Below are 24145 nucleotides of genomic sequence, written 5' to 3'. Positions count from 1 at the left end.
TGTTGAATTCTGTCAGGGGAGATAAACTGAGTTGAGCAAGATTTGACCCAAAATGTGGAAATAATAGCCCCATAAGATGACAGAAACATGGTTTGAAAAATCACTGTAAACATGAAATTTCACCTTCCTGCAATAACCATTTTCCCATATAATCCAATCTTTAGCTAAGTCAGTAAAAAGCATTTTCACAGGTGTCAGGTGGTGGTGGCACTCCATGAAAAGCCTTAATTCGTGCACTGAACCACAAAATGGAGGTTCTGACCTCTTATTACTTGCAATCCTACACTGAGTGTGTAACACAGCCTGAACTGAGAATCCTGTTGCAGCACTCCTCCTAGGCTCCCATTAGTTCAATACAACTGAAAGTTCATATTTGTGGCAGTCAGCTGTCAACACTCAATAACCAACTGCAAATTGACTGCCACTTTCTAATAGTGAGAAATTAAATCTTTGAAATGAAAATCTGTTAGCCTGGAAATGTTACTGTGATTCATAGGCAAATTTGTATTACAAACTAAACACTGAAACGTGAGGAAATAAAATACAACGTACCTAACTAGAAAAACTTGCAATGACTCATGTACCAGGATTGAATTATTTTTATAGCCAACTAATGAATTAATTAACTGCTCCATTAATTAACAGCAACGAGAATCAGGAAAACATTTTCTAAAAAGGAATAGTAAGTTAGTAGCATGAGCATGCTTGAATCTTGTACTTAGGTTTCAATGCACTAAAGCAGCTTGTGAATTTACACCAGGACTGATAAAGTCATTCCCACATTGGGAATTCACCTGCCTAAACTCTTTGCTGGGTCAGATCTCGACTTCCAACAGAGGTAAGAAGTTTTGGCTCTTCAGGGATAACAATTAGGACCAGAAAGGAATTTTAACACTGAACTCCCACTGCAGGCTCCCCAAATCCTCAAAGCCCTTCATAAACACAGCCTGTCCTTAGTTTAGGTGTAAAGCAATAAAACCGTGGGTAAAGGCATTAATTAGCAGCTTGTGAAGCCTGTCTGCCTGTCCCCCTCTCTCTTATGAATATTTATATAAAGGTTTTATGGTACGGGGAAAAACTTCAATAGGCTGGATTCAGAGTGTCTTCTGTGAATACTCGCTGGGCACATAATTAGGGCGCTTTGTCCTGGAGCCATTTAGACACTTCTGCCATTGTGCTAGGGAGGAAGCCTGACTTACATATCATGCCTAGTAATGCAGAGTTATGAATAGGGAACGGCCTGGAAGTTTACATATGGTCTTAGAAGAAGCTCTCTCACTGCCTCTTTTCTTATAAATGCTTCAATTTGAGGGTGCAGGCCCAAACAGACAAAACGAACAGAGTGCTAAAACTCACTTCTTTGAGTGAGCAAGGAAGGTTTAAACTTCTAGGCACTGGAGACTGCCTAGGGGAAAATAAAACTGCTGAGAGGAGAGGAACATGACTCTATAAGAACAAATTGGAGCCCTAATAATAGATATACTATATACATATTTACATAAAATACATATAAATAGAAATATATATTTTATATATAACTATGCATACATGTGACTATGTCACAAAGGCTAGCAAAGAAAAGCAAATTGAATTCCTAAGGGGGAGCAGGATGAAATAACCAGCACAATGTAACAAACCAGTACGACCTCAATGGGCCTACGTAAAATGGGCAAATGGCCCAGCAGGACAAAGCTTAGAGTAACACTGATGTTGCAAATCTGAAAAGCACCTCTTGAACACAAACAAGCCAAGGCTTTTATTCTAATATGTACAGCACACAAGTCACCCAGTGAACAGCAGATGAGCCATTAAAGGGTGATGATGGCACCAAAATTCGAATTAACGTTCAAGGGACAGCAAGGGCGGCAAAATAGTATATTGACACCTACCTTTAGTAATTAAAAGCACAAGCTTTTTAAAAAGTTCTCCAAAATAGCAATACAACATTTCTTTGAAATGTCTACTAATTTTCCAGAAAGAGAAACAGTTACAAGATCCAAGAGGATATGGCAAAATGTTGTGATGCACAACATTTAATCAATTTTAATTAAATTTTTTGCAATTTAATCAGATTGGGTAAAACTATGGTTTCAAGAAGTTCAAAGAGCTGTAACAGGCAAGGTAAATGTGTAATAAGGCCAAATGATGATCAGCTTTGACAGATGTAGCAGCAAAAAGTAATTGAAAAAAAGTCACTGAAAAAAAACCCTGCTTTTACTTTGTGGGGTTTCCAATTAACTTTATCAGCTGATAGCATAGACCAGGGCATCCCTGGACAGCGAAACCAATCTTAATTCAGTGTATAGCTGAAGTCCAAGCAGAAATTTGGAAATATTTGAGAAATGGTGAAGAAAAAATATTATTGCCCCTTTAGAACAAATCAGCAGTGTAGCTTCATCTGGAAAACTGTATTCTGTACTGAACTTGCCTTCTTGAAAACAATTAAGCACAATAACATGGGTGAGAGGGAACATTGATGAAAGTGGCCATGGAAAAGTTCTAGATCAAGGAGATGGAATAAGTTAAGAATGCTTGTTTTGGAAAGAAAACAATTATAAAGAATAATGAATGTTGCTAAGATGAAGACTGTGAACTTTTGTTCCCATCTCTGGAAGAACAAGAACACCTGGGGGCATTAACGAGGAGGCTGAAAGTAAGAAAAGCAGTGAAAGGATTCACTTTATTCACATCTGTCTAGGCAATTATCACTGCAAGAAACTGTTCAGAATAATAGCTAAATGAAGACTGAAATAACTATAAGGATATCAGGAATACTTGGTCTTATCACAGTACATTTTGAAAGGTACTTGGCATAGATGAGAAATACAAGAAAAGATTGGGGAGTTTTTCACTTCTACCTACTGTATGATATCATACCCATTTTACTGAAATATCTGCACTAGCCTGTCACACAATACTGAATTCAGGGATGACCCAACATGGCTATTCCTACTACTTGCATACTGCACGTGAATGATCCATGGTGTTTGAAACAGCGGCAGCATTTGTCCTAGATGAAACACAACTACTATTTAAACTTAAAATAAATATCACTTACTATTCTACTTTTATATCCAGGTAAACAACGAAGTTACCTTTGAGAAGCCGGCGGGAGAAAGCGATATGACTGACTCTTCCCTTGCTTCAATTCACAGGAGTGTGTCCCCAGATGCTGTTAAGCAATGTCCCCCTTAGGACTCTGAAATTCCATCAGGGACACAAAACATGACTGTGAAGTGATATTCCTAATAAAAGGAAAAATCTCAGATCCATCAGTTGCAGCTACCTTATAGAACCGGGATCACATGATGCTTACTTTTGTGTTGCAATATCCACCTTGTTCAAGGAGCAAATGCTGGTTTTAGACAGTACTGTCTTTCACTGCCCTTGTAAGAGAGTAGGGTAGAGCAGATTTTGGCCTAACCCAACACTGCAGAGTACACCCTTTATATTGTGGGCAATAGCATTTTCAAATGCTCCAATTCCATGATTCCTCACTGTACAGTTCATTCTCAAAACCCAATTACTCTACGAAGTTTTATTTAAGTGACTACTATTGTTAATATTGCTTTTTCCCCTAAACAATTTATAGACATTCTGCTTTATCCAATTGTGTTTGACGCGGAGAAGCAAGAGAATAGCCTGATCTGGCCATTGATCCCTATGCCTCCTGTAAAGACATCTGAGATATTCCCTAACAGTATAGCTCTGCCTATGCTCTTATCTTTTGTTGCAATTTTTAAGGAAATCCTTGTTGCTACTGTCTGCTCCCGTGGAGAAAGAAAACTTAAATGTCCAGTAAGAATGCCAGCCACTACAGTACTTAAGTGTTTTTCCTCTGCCTGGATGAGATTTTGTTGTTGCTTACACTGTGATTGTCCACCAATAGTCTTCTCTCTTATGCCTTGAGCAGTTACCAAGTTTCCCATTACAGGTTTTATGTCCAAACATCTCCACTGGTGGACAAGCACAGGGCACAGTAGTTCTTATGAGAATAATTCCAGGAATTTACAGCTCTTAAATTGATAAGGGGTAAGTACCAGCTATCCTTGCTGTCTTAATTCAGTGCTCTGCATTGAAAGATCTGCCTCTTCCCACTGTGAAGTTGTTGGGTAATGCCATTTTCAAGGAAGGCCAAGAAATGTAGTTACAATGCTCTCTAAATGCAGCTTCATGCAACAATAGGGCAAATTTATTTAGCTAACGCTGGTAATGTGAAAAATGTTCAAGCAGCACTTGATAGATACTGCAAAATAAAAACCTTGCATGAATTATATACACTGAACTGTTTATTTTCTTCCATTATTGTATTTACTATTTTCAACTCTGTCATCCTTATCATTGAAAGCGAGCTGTCCCTAATACAAATCTACCATTAATCTCTGGAAATATTCTGCAACAGATTTATTAAGATATGGAGCAGAAAGATCTTTACTTTCACTAGTTGAAACAGATTAAACTGAGACAAGGATTATTCAGTCTTCCAAATTAAATCTCTGCTGAATAGCCAAATAAACATAGGTTGCCTAACAATACTTCTCCTAATATTTGTACTGTAGTTTCATTTAAATGCAGGAAAAAACCCCAAATGCTATATATGATTTCTTTTAGTAAAGACAAAAGAGGAATATAGTTTCAATCACTTTATTCTTACCAGGGCTATAAGCTGTACCAGCAAAACCATTTTGTCTGCGGAAAATCAAGATGAGGTGGAGGACTAGACTTGAATTCTTGTTATGTTCTCTGATGGCTGACACACGACTCTGAATTCCCACATTTGCTCAAACCCATCTGTGTCTTGCCTATCAGGTGTGCCGACCACTCCTGCCCAGGCAGGACTTTCACCACACGCAGGAAGGCAGCGAGGACAAGTGCTGCTGAATTCCCAGTCCTAAAGAAGCACAGTATGAACTAACTCAGCTGCCCATGGCTGAAGGCAGGTAATGAGCCCGGATGACTGTGGCATTTTCATGCTTCTACATGTCCAAGCAGAGATTGTAAATAACTGCAGGACATTTTTTCCTTTGTTTCAGGGATGTATCCATTCTTCAGCTAACTGTTAAATTTTTATGCCCCTTTACAGATGAATGATGTATTTTGATTGTAGCAGGTGACCAGCATTCAGCTTTTTCAAAGAGAAACCCTTACAAAACAAAGTCCAGCTCTGATTAAGTTGACTATCTGAATTCAAAGCATGTCTTGACTGCTTTCCATGAAAACAACTGATCCTTTTCATGGGTTAAGGCCATTGTAACTTCCTCTACACATTGAACAGATTACCATGGACACAAATTCAGACTCCTTCCATTCACACAAGGTCCCTGAAAATTTACATAAGTCTGCAGAGAAAACAGGCAGCCAAGCTTTCACTGACATGGCTATTGCAATGAACATTTCAAACATACTTTTTCCTCCTAAAATACAGTTTAGAGTAAAAAAACTGCAAATTAGTTAAACAGCAAGGAAAAAATATTTTAGGTAACAGTTTGAAATGATCTTTTAAAAGAAATAGTCACTATCCAACTACCTTAGACTAAGTAGCTGCAAAATTAAAACAGTTTGGGAATATCCTATGTGCAATAAAAATGCCACTCTGCTATACCATAATAGTGAACTTTTTATGTCAAAAAGTTACTCTGCAAGTCACAGGAGTCCATCTGTCACACATAAAATAAAACGAACATGTAATACCTTCACTTGACTAACTCAACGCAGTCTGGCTTTGCTGACCTTGCCATGACTAGACTTACAAACATAAAGAGGGTACTTCTGTTCTCCTCAGTCCCATTTTTTTTGTTTGAAATATATCGCTGAAATCAGTTTATAAGACATCACTGCAATTTTGCATTCAAGGACTCTGAAATCAGAGGAGAGGCCAGGAAAAGGTCTCCCAGCTACTCAATTTACTGTAACTATGTTTATATATCATAACAAGGAATTAATTTTAAGAAAAAGGCCTTGGGACATTCAATACTTCCAAATTAAAATGCTCCTACTGTAGGATATTGTGCACCTAAATGCCATGAATCCTTTTCAAAACGTTTCCCTGAGAAGCAGGAATACAACTGCTGGTACCACATGCCACTGGAAGAGAAAACCAGATCTTTATGAGGAATCTGGATTAGTCCTGGTGGGCTAACCTTCTGGTCAAGGGTATGTTACAGCATGAAGGTCAGTGTCTTACCTGAACAATCTCTTACTCCAAAGGCACTGAGCAATGCACAGTCTGTCCAAAATGCTTCAGTTTATATTTCTGAGTTTATTGTCATCTAATTATCAGTCTTCCACCCCTCTGAGTCCATCTATGGCTAATTGACATCATGTCTTCCCTCCACAAAACCCTCCCTCTGCTGGTTTCCAAATCTTATTCATCAGCCTCTGCTCCTACAAAACCTTCCCTATGACTCTGCTGTGTACAAGTGGAGGAATTTTCAGTAATGAAATACGTATCTGTGAGAATCACACTGAGATTTTAAGTTGACTGATATTTTCATAGTTAAACCCTGTCCATCTAACAGTACTCATAAGGTTTAATGAAAGTAAACGCTTTTCTTTCTCTGGACCCTATTTTTTATAGCCCATAAAGATAATTACAAACCGAAGAGCTCTCTCTTTTATACTTAAGGGCAGAAATTTTACAGAGCTCACAGCTGATTGCTGGTTTCTTTGACAAGGCCTGAATTATTTTTAAGTCAGACTACCATATAATAGTTTTAACTGTAAAGTTCCTTCTTGTCTCCCTTATACACCCAAGCCTCTCCACAAGAAACTGTAGCTTCATTAAAGAAACAGCAAGTGTTGCCACTGATTTTGATGAGATCATTAAGTTCAGGTATGATCTGAGAGTACAAAAAATTCATTATCTAAAATGTGTTCAACATATTGGAACTGAAGACAATTTCCACAAATGAACTGAAAGAAATTTTTCTCTTACCCTATTCTCCTTTAAAGCAAAGTACCTCTTATGCTCTAAATTATCTGCTCATCCCAGTACAGGGTTTAAGAATGATTTCCAAATGATAAAATACATTTATTAGTAAAGGAAAATAATGAATTTAGTAAGAGCCATTGGTTATTCTAAGTATATTGTTCAACAATTTATTCTGTGTATGAGAGAATTCTAGAATTCTGAAACTGACATCAATAATCATATGTGCATGTAATGTGGTAACCTCTGTCTGGGACTTCAAAGGTAATCTTGAACTTGTACCTTAAGTTCTACTCTGAAAACGAATTTGGAAAGAAATCAAGTATCTTGACACTCATCTGAAAAAGACCTAAGTACTGAGTTTCTAAGTGATTGTTGTGCAAGGACATGAACAGAATAGACGATAATTGTGAGAAGAAAATGGAAAAATCTTTCTTCAGTCGATAAATACCATATCAATAATAATAAATATATTTCATATATCCACATAGCTTTCTGCAATTCAGCATTCAGTACTTCACACAGTATTCCCTGATACTTCATTTCATTAACTTGTTACTTCAGTTTTCCCATGAGCTTCAAGGTACTTACATCAAAGTAAGTCTTTCCATAGAAAGAAAATAGTTTTTCTGTGAAAAAGCATTATATAAATTATATATAGTTTCATTTATAGGAAATGCAAATTTTCCAAGCTCCAAATGTTGATTATTTGAAGTTATATATAATCTGTGATGAAGTGTACTGTCTCTTTCCAAAGCATGGGTTTTGAAAAGAAAATGAGAAATTAAACTTCCCCCACTCCCCACCCACTTTAAGACACTGGCATATGAAAGTAGCAGGAAGTAAATGCTCTCTCTAGAACAGTAAGGCACATCTCTTGGGGCTGTGCTGGCTACACACAACTTGTGCAAACAGTGCCTTTTTAAAATTCTCAGGAGGCATGTATTATAGGTAATTGAATTCAACAAGAAATAGATAGCCGTATCAAAGTCTGCATTAGAAAAAAGTTCTAATCTTCATCCCAAAGGAGCATCTTTGGTCCTTGAATGGTTAGAATATGCAGATCAGCATTAACTCTCCCCTTTTTTGTACTCTGAGGTGCAACAGGGGAAAGGGCCCATGGCAGAATCAATCAAACACATCATACAACTGAGATTAGAAAGAAAAAAAAAGAATGGTCTATTCTTCTACTGTAAATTCCAAATTTTATGTAAATGTGTCTAGGCTTTCATAAGAGATTGTAGCATTGTGAAAGGATCGTGGCTTTTTATGAATACCTGAACCCATTCACTTTTGAGGCCAACATGCAGAAGACCAGAGAGTGTGTGTATCCGGTCATTTTTATTTCTTCATTGGTAAAGCTTACTTCCTGGCTGAAGACCAAAACAAAAGCATCATACCTTTCCAAAACATGACACAAGTGTTTCATATCTCTTTCCAGAGAAGAGGGAATCAAAACTATAGCATGTATGTGAAGCTCAAAGTGCAAAAAACCCCCAGAGCTTTTGAAAAAAACCCCAAAAGTCTTCTGGAAGAAGTTCTTTGTTAATTCAGGATAGGACCCAAACTTCACTCTGCTGTCTTCTAGTTTATTTCCCTTCTTCTTTCCTTCCTTTCATTCCTAATTTTTCCTTTTCATTTTGCTTTATTTTACAGCTGGAAAGTTTAAGCTGTCCATTTAGCCTTCCGGCCAACTTTCACTTCATATGCACCTATTTCCAGATTTCTAATGTTTTAATTGCTCTATATAACCTGCTCCCATACACTTACCACACAAAGGCCAGCCCGGTGCAGGGGCCCATCCCTCCACGTGCCGCTAGCGCAAGCTCCTGTGTCACTGACAAATCGATGCTAGCGGTGGCTCAGCTGTGAAAGCATTCAGATCCCCTTCCCGGGGCCATCTTGGGAGCTGACCAAGAGCCTCTTTAATGGCCACATTGATTTCTCTGGTCCACTCTTGATGGCTCTCTCTGTCTCAGAGTGGCAGACCCCTATTGGTGTGCATGCTGGGCGTTAGGTGAGCTCAATAAGCCCGATTGTGACAGGAATAAGCTTCTCAGCTCCTATAAGAATGACAGCTAAAGGCAGGCGGTTGCCATCAAATTAACTCCCCAGTGAAAGCAAGCTGTCAGCAGTTAGCTGAATGATGGATTAATTGTTCTCTGAGGCCACATATAACACACAGATAATTTCTCAAACATTTCCTTTTTCTTGTATCAAACTGAAGCTCTGCTTTTCACCTATGCATTTGTGCCTCAACCCACATCTCGGATTCGGTTTACATCATTATCTTCCTAGTCCCCAGGGTCTCATTTAGATTTCGTAATTTACCTTTATGGTTGTCTTTTCTCAGCATGCTCCTCTTATACTGGTGATTTATAGGCTGAGCCCTGTCATCATCAGAAACACAAATTCCCTCATATCTAACCCACTTTTTTATTAATTGTCATGCACTTATTTTCTCAAGGCTTGTCATTATTAATAGCATCATAATTAGATAAAAGGTGAAGGAATATTTTATCTATGCTGAGTGCCAGGTAACTGCAAAATAACACTTTAAGATAACTAGGGATTTTTTTTTTTTTAGTAAACAGAGGAAATCCCATCAGTATTAATTCTGCCTACTATATAGATATGCAATAAAAGAGTTTAGAATATTACTATGGAGAAATCACATTCTGTACTTTCTGTCTAGTGCATGTTTCCTAGTTTGATGTCAACTAATTGCTAAATCAAGCAGTGATGAAAGGGTTGCATTTCAATTTATCCAGCAGTGCCTGGCTTATTGCCAAACAATTGGCTCACTGCTCTTATATAGGCAATATACTAGTACATTTATGTTAGGATTAAATTTTATTAGTTCAGTAAAATGTGTCTAGTTTCTTATGAACTCCGTATTAGCACTCAAAGGAAAGGCAATGACAGAATATAATTGTAGGAAAAAAGGGTTTTTTTATTTTATTGGTATCTTAATATCTACTTTTATGTTTATGGTTCTTGAGAGGCTACACTGGTGTATGCTGAATAGGTCATTCTCATGCAAGGGCTGACTACTCCACAGTTTTTGCTGTGTTTTGGATATATCAAAGAAAGCAGATGACCATATGTAATTGGAATCAATCCTCTTCTTGAAATTTAGTTTGCTATATGGTCACTTGCATTAGAAATAACTTTTTTCTGATTTCTTTCTGAGCATGCGAGCCACTTAAATGCAGAAGTAGCTCTTGGATACTAGTTCCTACCCCATGTCCTGGTTTTGGCTGGGGTAGAGTTAATTTTCTTCACAGTGGCTGGTATGGGGCTGTGTTTTGGATTTGTGCTGAACACAGGTTTGATAATACAAAGATGTTTTTGTTGTTGCTGGGCAGGGCTTGTGCAGAACCAAGGCCTCTTCTGCTATTTGTACTTCCAGGCTGGTAAGGAAGTTGGGGGGGCATGGGAGGCTGGGAGGAGACAGCCAGAGAAGGTGATCCCAACTGACCAAGGGATATTCCAGACCCTCTGACATCATGCTCTGTATACAAAGTGGAGGGATGAGGAAAGAAGGGAGGAATATTTGGAGTGATGGCATTTGTTTTCCCAAGTTACCTTTATGTGTGATGGAGTCCTGCTCTCCTGGGGTTGGCCGAACATATGCCCGCCCACAGGAAAGGCAGGAAAAATTCCTTGTTTTGACTTGCTTGTGTTTGGGGCTTTTGCTTTCCTTATTAAACTGTCTTTATCTCAACCCATGAGTTTTCTCACTTTCATCCTTCTGATTCTCTCCATGATCCTGCTGATGGGGGAAGTGAGCAAGTGGCTGCATGGGGCTTAGTGCTGGCTGGGGTTAAACCACAACACCCTAATATTACCCTGCTCTTAGAAACTTACTTGTTGTACAATGTAGACTAGAAAAGTGTAACGCCTAGTAGATGTACATCAAAAATGTTATGGACACACTTTAGAACTGAGCAGAAGAATTTTCTTTTTTGATAAAGGTTTGCACTAGTATGCCTTTTTTTCCCTGTCAATTTCTTTCTTTACTTATTTTTGTTTTTCCATAGGAAATTACAGCTTGCTTCTCTTTAGATTTTTTTTCCCACAGAAAACTAGGATACTCATCACACCCATCGTGGAATTCTGGCATGGAGGTAAAAGAATGGAGATCTTCTCTTTAGAGCTGCAAGCAGAACATCAGTTTTATTTTATAGAGTGAATGCAACTCAGTCAAGCACATGTTCTTTCATGACTAGAGCCTTGGGTGGATTCTTAAAATAGTATTCATTATAGTAATTGCATCAAAAAGAATTCAGAGTTGTTTTCTCCAATTAAAATAATTGTGAAATTTAGCTGAAACTTATTTCTAAATATTGTTTCCCTGAAAAAAACTTAAACTTACAGAACTTACTGCCATGGTCCTTACACGTCCAAGGCTTTTTAACTGCCCTTCAAATATTTCCTCACAAAGAGTTACTACCAAATGTCTGTACGTTTTGGTGAAAACCAGCGTCCCTGTTTAATCTGTAACACACACCTATTTCCATTCCATAGAGGCAGCAGTGTGCCATGCTTAGGAGCAGTGAGTTTTACCATCAAATCCTGGGTTTGCAAATTGTTCAAGGAGGCAGCATTAGTTTGGGATGTATTCATTATAAAGGAAATGTACTATTCCAACCAAATTACATTTCAAGCTAAGAACATACATTTCCCTTTTGAAAACAATAAAGCTCCTTGGAGTTTTTTAGGTTACAGTGGTCATTACAGCCTGAATATCACTGTCAATGCTCACTTTTTAGCAACTATTATAATGATTTACTTGTAGTACTGCCAACAAATCCATAGAATTTGAGCTGCATTGAGACTGTATGTTGTACAAATAGAATTTATATGATAATCTCAGATATGGATGCTTGCCACAGGCAGTGAGTGACAATTAGCCAGAATCTGCTTTGCAGTACTCCCTCCTACCCTAAAACAAGAACAGTTCATGCTTCTAGATGAGTAGGATTTTCTGAAGGGAATCTGCTTAACATCCAGATGTGGGGCTCAGAAAGAGAAGGAAGGGAAGGGGAGTGCATAAGGTTCCCTATGAGGAGGGAGAAAGGAGGAGGGGTTGAAGGTCACCCTCAAAGGCCAAGGCAGTGTGGAAGTGTGGGTAAGGGGACAGGGGGTGGTGTCTCTTTCTTCCCCAAATCCATCACTGCTCTTGTTTCATCACTTAGTCTGTCCTTGCAAATGTCAACAAGCATCTTTTATAATTCATTCATCATATGCTGGCTGGAAGTATTACACACCTACATGTCTTTAGAGATCACTGTGGTGATGATGCTGAGGAAGTTACATAAACAGTTCCTGCTAGAAGCAAATCAAGACTCCTCAGCTCTTGCTCTGAACTTTTTTTCTCTGTTGTGATGAATGAGCACCTCAGAAATTGCTCTGTAGTAAACTCCACTTGTATGCATTCATTAAAAAAGAAGAAGAAATTGGTAGCATTACCCTCTTCATCTTCCTCACTACCTAGAAAAGAGTTGTGGAAAAAAACTGAGATTGAAAGCTTGGGTTCACTTATTTCATTTCATTTCACTCTGGGTTTGGTGATGTGATGGCTGTACAAGGCACAGCAGGCGTAATTGGACTCCCCCAGTCTCCTTTTCTAGTAGTCACAAATGATGAGTAGTTGCAGAATGCAGCAGCACCACAATTAAAGAACACAAGAGAAACAGAAGCTGCACAAGTGGCAAACGTGTCTCATTTTTAAACTTACTCCTTCCTTTCTCCCTCCCTTCTTCACTCCCTCCTTCCTGTTTCTCCCTTTCTCTTTTTTTGCTGTTCTTGTCTTTCATTTACTTTCTCAATCTCTCTGGGACTTCTATGAACTCTAGAGCAAGGACTCTGGAAACTACCATTAAGTCTCTTCCTCTTGTTAGCAGGGCCCACCACTTTCCTTACTGTTTTTCCCCCATAAGTTATCACTTGCCAGGAGACAACAGAAATCTGGAATGGTCCTTCAATTAATTTTTTAACATTTGCTACTTTTTTAAAGAGAGAACACAAAGCAATGTAGGGTTTTATCCACTGCACCTGTGAAATTTAGAACTTTTGTCCATGTCAGTACTTGGCCTTATGGTCACAGCTTAGAAATCAACACTTATTTCTGAAGTACAAGTAATGAACAGACACAGAGCATCACATCCCTGAAGTCAGAACTGCAGACAAGAATGGATCAGGACACTGCAGAGTAGTAACTGGCAGCAAACACTGAAGCATGCAGGGTGATCCATGAAGTGGCAGTATGGAGGGCATAAGACAGAAAAGCTGTACCCATTCATTCAGCACTAGGGACCACCTAGAAAATGTGTGTTCCAAGACCTTGTGGAACTGAGATAGCAGCTAATGGAAAGCAGCTGCCAACAGCCACCACCCCTATAGCTGTGCTCCCATGCTACCTTTGTAGCATGAAGAAGAATGATAAATGAAGAAAAATGAGACAGGATAAATAGTATCATTATTTTTATTATCATCAAACATGACACATGGACACAAGCTTTACTGACTGCTACACCTGAGGAAAACCTAACTTTTCAGTATGTTATGACTGTACTACCACACCTCACATGAACAGTAAATTACAGCAATTAGATAAAATAACATCAGTGGTATCCCCATGCAGTATAATTACTCCTTTTGTGAGATGTTAGAGCTTTGTTTTACACACCAAATGCCTACCTGATACTGCCACATTTCTCCATGTTGACATTCAGGGACCATGAGGTACAAGATCTTGTTGCAGCCCATAGTTTCTGAGTAGCAGTGGGTCACACAGGGTGAGAACCTCCATTTATGATTATGATCAGAGAGGATCCACCACAAGCTAAATGTTCAGATCAGCTGTTTTGACTCATGTTTTCAGGTGTAAATATACATGCAGTCTACCCTAAGTGAAGTCACACAGCATTAGGAAGGCTGTTCTCAGGCTGAAAGGGCTCCCTTTTTCACACAAAGCAGAACACCTCAGCTGCTGACATGCCCACGTGCACTCTGTAATATGTCTGCACCCTCACGTGTATGTAGTACTTTTGTTCCTGAACTGATGTCAGAAAGCATGGGTATATCATCTCAGCTTTGCAGGAAGCAAACAAGCAAAGGTAAAATGACATGCTCGAGCTGAAACTGCCAGGTGCAGTTCCAAGGTCTCATGATTTCAGTTTCCTATTGAATCATCAGGATACAGCAGGTCTCCAGGTTAACGTTTCTCCTCATCTCAAAGTGTTACCTGGAGATGCAAAGAGCTGCACCAGGGACTCCAAGGGACTGCAAATGGAGCTGCCTTCACACACAGGTTGGGTCCTCAGAGGTTGCAAAGGTTCCCTGCACCATGTCCTCACAGAGGGACACTGCCCTATAACCTATGACTTGGAGCCAACCTTTTCACTCTTGAAAGAGCTTCAGAAATGTGAACGTACTCTTGTTCACACAAAATACCTTTGAGTGAAGTATTACTACCTCTACCTTTCAGATGTAGAACTGAGACAGACCTCTTAAATCCCTCTTTGAAAATGGGTACTCACAGGAATAGCTAGAAAAGATATGACAAATTGCTGCTTCACCAACTCATCTGCTTTTTATACTGACTAATATATGACTTTTTCTTAGCACTTACTCCTGCCTTCTCTGTCCTATCAGCTTCTCGTTCTGTATGTTATTTTATTTCTAAATTCTGTAGAGTAGGTGTCATATTCCTGCTCTGTGTTCACATGGTACCTTATAAAATGAAACCCTGGTCACTGCCAGATGCACTTAAATGTTGTCAATACATAAGTAATTAATGTAGCAATTCCCTGATTATACAGCATCTCCACATGTCAGTATAACCTCAGATCTCATTTTTGTATAAATATCCAACACATGTAAAAGGCCAGTTAAAGGATTAATCTGTGTACACAATGAAATAAATATATTGTGTATTTTAAATGGTTGTATTTCCAGTAACCAGTTATAAGTTTCCCAATTTTTTGTAAAATATCTGAAGTGTACTAGAACTGCATCTATAGGCACATTGCTAACATCTAATCCCTCAGTGGAAAGCTTATAGACAATTAGAGAGAGAGACCTTTTTCCCCTCATTTTACTTGGATGTAACTTTATTTTATTAAGATATAAAACCATTACAATAGTATTTGCTCCTTCAAGAAGCAACTTCTAGTATTTTTCACTTAATCAGCCACAAGGGAGAATTTATTATGCAATTAATCAAAGCAAATAACTGTTTCTGAAGATGCCTCCAGCAGGTGCATATTATATGCAGGTGACAGCACTACAATAGTTTAAAAAAACCCAATACATCCTTAAAAGCAGAGTCTTTTTAGAACGCATTTTTATTTTCTTAAAATGTTCTTATTTTCTCTCTTCTACACATTAATAACTGAAAGTTATTTGAGGAACTGTAAAAAGTTCACAAGCAAATACCACACTGCTTTATACCTAAGAACCTTCTTAATTTTAATGACCTCATGAAAAATTGAATGAGTTAGGGAAACAATTTGGTGGATGGCATTGCTAAACCCACAACATGCATTAGTCAAGCACAGAAGATATCTTCACACGTTTTGCTCTCAGAAAACACCGTGGCAAAAATGAAGCTTCTAGACTGTAGCTAGTTAGTTTCTCTGCAAAGTATTCCTACCATTGAACAGAAAACAATAAGCTTTCAGACATACTTTAACATTTTTTTTAAAGAATCACATTTAAGTACCTGTGATAGAACTAGTCAGATTTTCATTAGGTTTGCTTCTAGAGCTCTGGCAGAATGTACCCTCATAATTGCATAGGAATTAAAAAAAAAAAAAAAAAAAAAGAAGAGGACATGAAGGCAAAAATTCTTCAATCAAGTCTTATCTTCAGACTGTAAGCACATGCAACTGCAGACCTCCTAGGACTTTCACAGTCATTTATGCAAGACAGAAATACTGAAATGACTTCAAATCGGTTTTGGAAGGAGCAACAGCAAATCTTCCCCTGGCTCTCTGCCATGCCACTGTATTTCACAGTTTGCTGCTGTTCTGTCACTGTATCTCTCCAGTTTAAGTCATGCATTTATTTCCTGCTCTGAAGTGATCAAAGCTTTCCCGTGCAAGACAGAACATTATAATTGCCAATTTCAAAGGGTTTTAGGAAGTTGCTTCGTATATTTGAAATCATTAGCAACAGACTTAGTGCTCATCTAGTGAAATTTCTTCTAAATCTTACACAAGCATTAATTAATTACAGGTTTGACTAAGCCTTTAAGGTCTTGCCTGTACTGGGAGCAGAGTAATATGCTTCACCTCAGCAGAAAGCCTTGGAGATACAGGGCTTTAGGGAAGCTCAGTGACTCACCAGGGAAACGCATCTGTTGTCTCTATGCCATCTAAAGCATTTGATTTGCTACAAAAAGGAGCACATGCTGTATTTTCTTCCAGGGCACTGCAGCAGTTGCTCACTCCATTGCCATACCTGCCTGTGGCAGAAAACCTCCTGCTATTCCAACAGGCATGATACAAATGCACACATTTTTTACACAGACTAACGGTACAGCTACACACTTTTCTGGGAGAGTTACAATCCACTTTTGTATCTAACTGGTTCACCTTCTGCAACACAAAAAAATCAGCAACTGGTCAAAGACTGAAAGATACAGAGACTTCATGGGTGCAGGGTAAGCAGGTGACCATTCAGAGATGCCCAGAAGACCTAGATAAGCACTAGATGGACCAGACCAGGAGATAGAGCAGCATTCTTCATCAGGTTTCAAAACTACAGGAGACAATAGAAATCCTGGTGTGTTTTACATTGGATAGCAGGACTGGAATCCCATGTCACTCCTTTTATGACAGATATAACCCAGTATGGTCCAACTGCTGACTCAAGGCTTTAAACCAACCTACAGAACGTATTTTCTTGCCCACTGCCCATCACAGACAGAGAGGCCCTTCCAGCAGTACAGGCTGCCAAATGCACATTTGTGTCCATCCCAGCAGAGAGATCTCTACTGCAGCCACAGAGTGACAGTGTTGTGGGGGTGTAGCAGGGGAAGGTGGTAGGAAGCCACAGCAGAAGGCGGAGACCAGGGATTTGCTGCTCACACACCGCAGCAGCTGCTGCTCTGGAGCAGGGTAGCAGGGGTGCAGTGAAGAAGAGGGGGCAAAAATCTAGTCTAGCACCTGGAAATGCTGCACTGAACCACCTTATCCCACTCAATGGACTGAATATTTAGGTTTTCTATTTCAATCTACAATTCCCATCTTCAGCCTGGTACAGATTAACAGTGTTGCCCATCCTCAGCTGCTGTGCTCTGTCATACTGTGGATCATACTGCACTCCACAGCTGTGGTTCAAACCCCGGTACAGGGGAAAGGTTTAGGATTACCACCTCCTGTTCCTTTGGCAAACGTTGTATTATTAGGTGATGATGGGAAGTGTCCAGTATTAGCATTGCATAGCTGGTTTAGGGTTAGTAAGATCAACAATTCTGAACTTCCCAAGTCTAGCCATCTAAACAAGATGTTTCAGCATAGTTCTGTCCAATATGTGGCCCTGAGAGGCATGTCCCAGTTTGTTATTTTTTCACACTTTTTTATCTACACTGATCTTTATTTTACCAGCCAAGCTTGCATGTCCCAGCACAGGGCATGCTGGCTGTTGTGACTCCCAGTCTATGCACACACAGCATTCTGAGTTCCACTAAAAGAGGATGAAATCCCTTTGATTTAATCATGCTCTGAGCAGGTTGAATTTCCTGTTGCTTTCAAGGGAACAGCAGATTTCAGGGTTACATATCTTTCAAAAAGCTCTTGCACATCCAAGGATTTATTTAACTAATGAAGCAAACCATGAAAACCTGTATTATAGTTTTGTTCAAATGCACTCTTTACAATTGTGATAGAATGAGTAGATCATATTAGAAAAAGCTGATTAACTCATATTACCTTATTCACCAAAAACAGGACTAGATTTTCTGGTTGCTCCATATACATTTTCCTGTATTTCACTTGACTGCATGTAACCTGAAACTATTTTTTATGCATCACTGCCTTATTAGCTTTACCAGATTTAGATGAACCCGTCTTCTTCCATTCAGCAGGGCAATAAGGACATTTTTAATCTGCTCTAAATTGCACTTGCAAAATGTTTTACTATGACGAATCTCCTCTACAGTAAACACTCAAATAGTTCCAAAAGCTAATCGGATCATAAAAGATGTGCACGTATTCCTAACAACAGGGCATATCTGTTCCTTTTGTCATTTTTCATGGAATCATAGAATCTTTAAGGTTGGAAAAGACCTCTAAGTTCATCAAGTCCAACCACGAAGTCCACCACTTTATCATATCCCCAAGTGCCTCCTCCACATGGTTTTTTTAAGCACTTCCAGGAACAGTGACTCCACCACTACCCTGGGCAGCCTGTTTCAATGCCTGACCACCCCTTCAGTGAAGAATTTCTTTCTAGTATCTAATCTAAACCTCCTTTTTCATGAGTACAGCCACTGCTCAGACAAATCTTTAGAAGATTTTGTGTCACAATCTTATCACCTCACACAAAAAGTTTGGAACTTCCCATACAGACAAAGATGACTACTGCCACATCGAAACATACTTTGTCTGCTGATTTATGCATTACAAATCCCACAGTGGATAGCACAAACCAGAAAATGCTGAAAAAAAGATTCAGATTAAAGGCTATTTTTGCATAATCCTCAGGAATTTTTAATGGATCTATTTTTCACAAATGGATTAAAAGAAAAATTTCTAGTCTAAGTATTTCTGAATGAATTATGTCGAATGTAATACTGTCCTGATCTCTGGTCAAATACATATATATATTCTAAATACAGAAATATTTTATGTCTCTCATCAAGACATACCAAAAAATAAACCTTTGAAATTGATTAGGCAGCAGTGCAGAAAATAAAACCTGTAGAGAAAAAAAATAAGGAATTTACATTTTTTTACCCAGTGTTTTGCTCGTTCTAATGCAAATTGATTTATGTCTGTTTGATTTTTTACCACACAGATAAAGCAGTAAGCAAAACAAAAATCCCTTTTTCTTCATCCCAAATAAAAGAGGAGGAACAATCAGGGAGAAATAATTGTATCAGATATGTATGAATTACACTTTAAAAGGAGTGCAGAAGCCAATCAATGAGAACCCTCACAAAGTTGGAGTAATTTTACATGAGTAAACTACCACATAACTGCCTGTGTCTTTGCAGAAATGTGCATGTAGTGAGAAATGGGGCTGACAGAGATGCCAAACCATTTATATGAGAATATGACAGGTGGACGTGGAGAGGTTTGATGAGAAATGGGCAGATGATCCAGAGAATACTTTCAGAATTCAGCCAGTGCAAAATTTGACACAGAAATAAAATGAATTGAAATCTCCTACAGTTGTATCAGGTGAGAGAGTGAGAACACTGATAGCTAGTTCCCTAGGATTTTCAGTTGGCTAGTATTTTAACTCTACTACTAGCCCCTGAAGTCATACAACACAATTTCAAAACCCTTTCTTTAAAGGAGGTTTCTTACCTTGTACCTGTACGAGTAATCTTATTTAAAAAAGCAAGTGGTCAACAGCCCCAAAATACAATAAACAAACACAAAATGCAAGTTTTTAAGTGTCATGACTTTACATTGTGTTTATGATATATATAGTCTCCTATTTATAAATTTCTTTCTTTTTCTGTATGCATTTTGAAATGCTGAGGGGTACTTGAGATGCTAAGTAAGCACTCGCTCCTTAGTACCTCAGCTTACAAATGCTCCAGTCCATCATGAGCAATGACTCCTTTATGTGGTTTTGGTGGGCAGCTGGCTGGCACAGCCAGCTACACACTGCTCAGTTTTCTTATTTAGCACAGTTTGTGCCATGCTACTCACTGACAGGAACTCCTAGATCACTGTCAGTGTTCTCTCCTGCTTCAGGTGCCACAGGCTCTCATAAAAAACATAGTACTCTACAATTACAAAAAAAAAAATCAGGTTGGCTTTTTGCTCCCACTGTTAACATTGGACACACTTTTCAGAATTCCACTGTTGTAATGGTTAGGAACTTTCTTTGAATTTTCAGTATAAATTTGCACATTGCCAGTTTACAGTCATTTGGGTTTGTGTTAGCGCTATCCTAAAACTTAAAGAGGTCTTCTGAAACTTTTTCCCCTTGGTGCTCATCCAGGATTTATTTGTGCACATAAGCCAGAAGTAACTACTCTGATCTGTGGATCTACAGTGATACACAGGTTTTTTTTTTTTAACACAAACCCAAGGTGTGTTAGAAAAAAAACCCAACAAAACAACCCAAAGCAAGTTTTTCTGCAACATTGCAAGATACATGAAATGCAAAGGTGGTGACCAAAACTCAAAGTTAATAAAGAAGGAGGTAGGCACAGACCACACAAGACTTGCCCCAAACTCTGTGCAAATGACAGGCAGATGGGTTGTGTGGTGAGTGCACCAATTTAGAATGACATGTCACAGACACCTAGCTGGAATGCTCTAAGAAGCTGGAAGAAGGCTCCTGGGCCTCCCAGGAAGTCCCAGCCTGACAAATTTGTTAGTTATCATACTTAGACATGCCTATCAGAATAAGAGTTACAAAAGGAAGTGACAGAAATAACTGGCATACACTTGGAACCAAATGACTTTTCTAAATGGCTAGAAATAGATCAAACCCAGTTGGTCAGTTTGGGGATGGAGCCAGAAGACAAATTGCCTGGAGTAATATTAGGTCCCTTTTATAAAGCCAGCTGTTACTCTGATCATTAGCTATTTAGTCTCAGCAAGCAGATGTTTTTCTTTTTGGGAATTTCTGCTGAAATCATGGAGTTCAGCATATAAAGCAATTGAAGAATCAAGTCTTTTTTTAAACGCTGATTTTAAAGGCTTCATTTTTCCTCAAAATATTTGCTTTAGCTTTCAAAAAGCTTTTAGTTTCTTCGGTATATGCTGCCCATGCAGAACATTACAGATTTATCTTTTTTAAGGATCTGACAGCTTTGAAAAATAGCATTATTTTTGGAAAAATGTATTCTGAAGAATTATGATACAAACCAGTCTAAATCTCAATGAATTCAGTAAATCCTTCAATTTTCTTCAGGAAAATATTTCATTTGGTGTGGATAGCTTATCAAAAACCAAGAAAAAAATCTGTCCTCATTAAAGAGCTTACCATGACTTCCAAGAAAATTTTAAATGAGTCAGGAATTCTTTGTCACATTCTGTTAGGGAATTTACATAAGCATACCTTTCACTAAGATATATTTGATGTGATTTATTTTTATGCAACATCCTTAATTTACAGGATTTTGAACACCAATTTTTGTAACACGATTTTAACACAGTAAAAGTACTCTGGACATCTCTTATTTTGTCCTTTCCATGTCACCGTTTAACCACCTCTTCACTGCTTTACTCTTATCGTATCTCAGCAAACAGATAAATCAGGCAGTGAAGATGGATACCTTTTCAAATGTTACCTACTTTGTATTTCAGGCTCCAGGTAATCCAATATTTAGCAGAAGTTTTTTGGCAATGAGGATGACAATTCACAGCCAAATTACTAATGGATATACTGCTCCCAAAAACTCTTAATAAAATCTCTCACTGCTCAGGTGAAGTCCTAGTATCTTCATAGAGAAATACAAATTGCTGAATGCTACCTGCACAGTAGGATCTTTAGTATTTCAATATCACAGAGAAAATTTCAAAGTAACTACATTCTTTATGTTTAGTGAAACATAAAGGGGAATAGGAAAAAACCAAACACGTCACCTTGTATGTCTAACTGGATGCTGTAAAAATCTAGACAAGGAAATAGTGCTTTTTATACGGCAAGTAGCCAAACCACATCTAGCCTATTTTTTAGCTGCTGAATCTGAAACTGTGGTGCAAAGGATGTATTTAATAGCCTTGAATTAGAAAAAAACTCAAGTGCAAGATGGCTTTAGCAGAATCATCCACCTGTCACACAACAGCAGTAGGCTCCAGAGCCCTGAAGTTCAGGCTGCTCCCCCGTCTTTAGGTGATCTAAGCCGCTGAGTGCAGTAACAAGCAACTGGCTTGCCCAAATGGTACTCAGCTGACCAGGAGAGCTGATGTCAAATGCTGAATTGGTGGAAATATATTTGAGCTTTGCCCACCTTTGAGAGGTTAGTCTTTCAGAAGTGCAACCTAGAATTCCCTTCTTTAAATAAGTATCTGGAACTATTAAAGAAACAAGCAAAATCTGCTCAACCAGAGAAAATGCAGGGGTAGTGATTTATGCATTGTATCCAGCAAGTAGATAATGAAATAGGAGTAGGAGCAGTCCTAAGACCTCATATTTTCTATCTTGCTGTGGTATCTTACTAATTCAGAGTCCTTGCTTCAGAAGCCTGAATTGGACAGTGAGAAAAAGGCAAACTTACATGCTGGCAAATTTTCTTGCAAACTCTCCCAGGTTCCATTTCCAGCTTCAAAAATTCCTGAAATAGATGTGGTTTCCAACTGCTTAGCAACCCTCTTTCAAGATATTGTCCAGAATCCTCTCAAAATATTGTTCTAACAAAAATTTTAAAAATAAGCTAAATTGTTTCATATTACACAAGAAGTATGAAAAGTCTTCTCATTTGACAAAACCCAATGTTTGGAGACAGAAGATGGAGGTTCAAATCCCTTTATCTCAGACCAGTCCTTCTCTCTAGACTGTCTTGGTAAAATGCTTCAGTGACTGGGCTACAACATGAGAAGGTGGCACAGCCACCCTCTTGTCCTTTGTCCCAAACAGAAGCAGCAGCAGCCAGATCATGATTCTGTCAGTATGTATTTAGGGAACCTTACTGACTTAAGGCTCAGGAATGTCATCTGAAAGGATATTTGGGTTTGGATCCAAGGAAACTTTGGACTTAAAGAGGCACTGAGATGCACACGATAAGGCCAGGTTAGGGCACATGCAGGAGAGAAACTATAGCTCCCTGAAAGCTTCCCTGGAAGCCATCAAAGTACGAGCTGAGTCTGGGAACCTTTTGATTAAAAATTTGTGTTCAAACACCTAAGTTCCACAGGCATCCTACTTTCATTGCCAAGGTTTCCTCATCAGATGTAGGATAGGACTTTCATCATCCTTGTGACTTCCACCACAATAATGATTTCTGAAATTAACTAACTCAAACAATAGCTCCTGGGGTCTTCAAATAGTAATGAAAAATACTGATTTGTAGGGCGCAATAGGCTACTTCCAGTGGATCAAAGGAAACCGAAGTCTCCTATGGGCAAGATGTAGAAGGCAATAGGAGCTTTTGAGAGGCATGCCTCATCTAGAATAAGCTGTGACACTTCACAGTGTCTGCTTTACTTAAAAAGTCTACTATTTCACCTCTATCAGATAGTGCCACAATTACTAGCCAGTGATGCAAAGTAAGCAAAATAAACCCTCCCCCTATTTCTAAAATCTCCAGTTATTTCCACTTTAGCCTCAAGACTGAACTGGTGGACCAACATCTAATTTCTATTTGTAATTTGTATTCAACAAGCAACCTGCACCATACCTTCCTACCAAAGTATTCTGCTGCCAACAGTTCCTCAACAATCTGCAGGAGCCAAGTCTCATTTATAGTCCCAGCCTCTTTGAAATATTTGCTATCTTTCATTTAGTGGATTTTGTTTATTTAATACTGTAAGTCCTTTTCTTCCTGTAGATTCATCTTTCTAATACAGAAGGCTTGACATGTATTCAAAAAGGTAACTTTTGTCTTTATGGGAAAAGAAGCTTATTGAATAGCCAAAGGATGTCTTGAACAGGAAAGCCACATAAATGGTGCACGAAGCTGTGAGAACTGAGCTGTTAAATGGGAGCTGGGGGCTCCGGAACTGCCACAGACTTCTAGGCCCTATGGGGAATACTGAGAAGCACAGCACATTTGAAGAGGAATTGAAATTGTCAGGGAAAGAACAGAATCTGTTCACCCTTAAATTCCTAATTAGAGATCTCATAGTGGAAAGTGGCCACTTAAATGATGAGCACTGAAAATCTAGGAAATAGCCTTCCTTTAGAAATGGGCAAGTGCCTATTTTAATAAATTAACATCCTAATTTACAAGACAGATTATAATTATAATGTTTTCAAATTACCATCTTATTTTTATATATAGTATTTAGTTTCTCTCCAGGAATCCAGATAGAAGGGTAAATTCAGAGATGAAGTAAGGCCAAATGCACTTTAGAA

The 24145-nt window shown here is 38.6% G+C and overlaps 1 protein-coding gene and 1 long non-coding RNA gene across 7 annotated transcripts in view; one reads left to right on the top strand and one right to left on the bottom strand.

The window, feature by feature from the left end:
- PTPRZ1 (protein tyrosine phosphatase receptor type Z1) overlaps positions 1-24145 on the bottom strand; it is a 135950-nt gene that overhangs the window by 106949 nt on the left and 4856 nt on the right. The window lies entirely within an intron of this gene.
- On the top strand, positions 1805-10617 carry LOC121659718. Its single transcript, XR_006014428.1, has 3 exons — positions 1805-1815; positions 5761-5763; positions 10350-10617. It is a non-coding gene; the product is annotated as an uncharacterized LOC121659718 (long non-coding RNA).

This window comes from Corvus kubaryi, unplaced genomic scaffold (genome assembly GCF_017639235.1).
Source record: "Corvus kubaryi isolate FWS band 111438036 unplaced genomic scaffold, C.kubaryi_AGA036_p1.0 137, whole genome shotgun sequence".
Lineage (NCBI taxonomy): Eukaryota > Metazoa > Chordata > Aves > Passeriformes > Corvidae > Corvus > Corvus kubaryi.
The sequence above is the reverse complement of the archived record's forward strand: the minus strand, read 5'-3'. Positions and strand labels throughout refer to the sequence as shown.